The sequence below is a fragment of the Cebus imitator genome, unplaced genomic scaffold (assembly GCF_001604975.1).
Source record: "Cebus imitator isolate Cc_AM_T3 unplaced genomic scaffold, Cebus_imitator-1.0 Scaffold87, whole genome shotgun sequence".
In the NCBI taxonomy this organism is placed as follows: Eukaryota; Metazoa; Chordata; class Mammalia; order Primates; family Cebidae; genus Cebus; species Cebus imitator.
Genome location: NW_016107402.1, coordinates 2067768 through 2071077, shown reverse-complemented (window position 1 = coordinate 2071077; position 3310 = coordinate 2067768).

Below are 3310 nucleotides of genomic sequence, written 5' to 3'. Positions count from 1 at the left end.
AGGTTCAAGTGATCCTCCTGCCTCAGCTTCCCAAGTAGCTGTCACTGCAGGCATACACCACCATACCGGCTAACATTAAATTTTTTTTTTTCCTAGAGAGGGGATATTGCTATTTTGCTTAGGTAGCTCTTGAATTTGTAGCCTCAAGTGATTCTCCCACCTTGGCCTGCCAAAGCACTGGGATTACAGGCATAAGCCATCTCATAATGGCCGGTTTTTTGGCACCTACCGTGTGTCAGGGACGGTGCTAGGTGTTTTACAGACATCATTTTATTTAATTCTCACAACGACTCTGCAAAGGAGAGGAAACCAAGGTCAGATATTGACACCCAAGATCACACAGGTGGCTAGAGGCCTGGCGTGGCACCAGGGAGCTTTCAGAATGCCAAGTTGAACCTTAAAAGTATCTTTAGTCGATCCTCATCCTTTGCAGATTCCATATTTCTGCATTTGCCTGCTTGCTAGAATATACCTGTGACTCCAAAATCAGTATTCAAAGGGCTTTCACTGTCATTCACATACCTGGATGGAGCAGCAAAAACTCTGGGTTGCCTGACGCCACATTCCCAACTGAGGCTGAACAAATGAGGCCATGCCCTCTTCTTTCAGCTCTCACACAAAACACAAATGTCCCATCGTGCTGGCTTTAATTCTGCACTTTTCACTTTTTGTGCTTTTTGTTGGTGATTTTGCTGTTTAAAATGGCCCCCAAGGCTGAGTGTGGTGGCTCGTGCCTGTAATTTCCACACCTTGGGAGGCCAAGGTGAGAGGATCGCTTGAGCTCAGGAGCTGCAAACCACCCTGGGCTACATAGTGAGATCCTATCTTTACAAAAATAAAAAAAATAGCCAGACATGGTGGCATATGCCTGTAGCTCCAGCTGCTCAGGAGGCTGAGGTGGGAGGATCGCTTAGCCCTGGGAGGTCAAGGCTGCCATGAGCTGTGATCACACCACTGCACTCCAGCCTGGGCAACACAGCCAGACCCTGTCTCAAAATAAATAAATAAATAATAAAGTAGCCCTCAAATGTAGGACTGAAGTGTTGTCTAGTGTTCCTACGCTGTGATATACCTTACAGAGAGAAAATATATGTTAGATAAGCTTCATTCATGCATGAGTTATAGTGTGGTCCATGTTAACGAAGCAACAACTTACGCCAAATAAAGTGTGTTTAACAGAATCACACATAAAACAGGATTACATATTGCTTGGTTGATGAAAATGTTGTGATCAGTGGCTCACAGGACCTTAACCTTGAATTTCTACTGGGAGCAGTGGTTCTGTATTTGGGGAGTCAGTGTTTGTGGTGACTTTACAGGAGGAGAACTACTATCAGTAATGAATGTCAACTGTATGGAACAACACAGAAACTCTTCAGTGTACTTCTCTTACACATGCACAGGCATACATACATACACATTTATACTTTTTTTTTTTGAGACAGGTTCTCACTCTGGTTTCCAGGACGAAATGCGGCGCTGTGATCTCTACCCACCTGGCTCAGCCTCCTGAGTAGCTGGGACTACAGGCGTGCACCAGTACACCTGGCTAGGCTGGCTGGTTTGTTTTTTGAGATGGAGTCTCGCTCTCTTGTCCAGGCTGGAGTACAGTGGCATGATCTCGGCTCACTGCAACCTCTGCCTTCTGGGTTCAAGCAATTCTCCTGCCTCAGCCTCTCAAGTAGCTGGGATTACAAGAGTGCACCACCACACCCACCCAGCCCAGATAATATATATACATATTTTTTCGAGATGGGGTTTCACCACGTTGGCCAGGCTAGTCTTGAATTCCGATCTCAAGTGATCCACCTGCCTCAGCCTCCCAAAGTACTGGGATTACAGGCATGCACCATTGCACCTGGCCGGTTTTTTTAAAAAAATTTTTGTAGCGATGGGGTCTTCCTATGTTGCCCAGGCTGGCCTCAAATTCCTGAGCTCAAACACTCCACCTGCCTCAGCCTCCCAAAGTGCTAGGATGACCGGTGTCACACACACACACACACAAAGTGGCCAGGTGTGGTGGCGTGCACCTGTTGTCTTGGCTACTTGGGAGGCTGAGGTGAGAGGATCACTGGAGCTGGAAAGTTCAAGACTGCCATAAGCCGAGATCGCACCACTGCACTCCAGCCTGGGCAACAGAGTAAGACCCTCTCAAAAAAATTATTAAAAAAATAAAATACAATAAATAAATCTAAATGGGATCCTACTGTGTATATTCCTTTGCAGTTTTCTTTTTTCGCCTCGCAGCAGGCTGTGTGTGCTTTCTGTCGTGCTGTGCCCACAGACCAGCCTCACTCTTTCTAAACATCTGTGTGATGTGAATGTTTGTTCTCTCATGTATTTAACCATTTGCCTCTTTGATTGACATTTAGGTTGTTTCCATTTTTTATTATGACAAACATTTCTTATTCATGACAATAGGGATCCATAATGGGCCCTTCCTTTCCTTCATTGAGGGTGTTCACTGGGAGACACTGGGGCCAAGCCTTGCTCAGATCTCTGGGCAGAGCGAGGGCCAGAGGACCTAGAATCCCAGCAGAGCTCCAGTTACCTGTGAGAGAAACAGGTGCCTTCGAGGGCAGGGAAGGAGGGTGGGCGGAGGGCGGTGGGCACGGAGCCCCGCTCCCTGGCAGTGCATGTGGTCCCATTCCTCAGGCCCTTGTGCAAACACTGCTTTGTCCCTGGCTGAATAGGAAAGTCAGGCCCAAATTAGCACTAATGTGAGGGCGTTTAACCCTCTTGTGAGGCCCTTTGAGAAAGCACAAAAGAACTTTTTCAGGGGCTGGGCTGTGCAGCCCAAACAGGTCTGACTTGGAGACACATGCCTGGCAGGAATACCAGCCCTAGGGAGACTCCACAGCTGCCTTCTCTGGCCAGTAACCCAGCAGATGGAATCTGAACACAGCCCCCGGTCCTGGAAGGCCTGCAACCCAAGGGCTGTGGCAAGCAGGGGCAGGCCACGGTGCCAGGAGGCAGCATCTCATGGCTGGTTAATTAATGCTTTGACATCAGGGAGATCTGTGTTCAAATCCTAGCTCCGCTGTTCACAGACTGAGACCCTCTGAGCATGTCTGTTCCCCGACTGAGCCTCAGTTCTCTCAGTCATAACATGGGGATGATAATAGTGATGACCAGAGGAGCTTATTAAGAAGGCGACCTGAGACGATGCAGTGTCTCCGGGAGCCTGATCAGGCTGCTTCAAACCACAACATTAGGTGGGGCACATTGGCTCATGCCTATAATTCCAGTACTTTGGGAGGCCAAGGTGAGAGGATCTCTTGAGCTCAGGAGTTTGAGAGCAGTCTGGGCA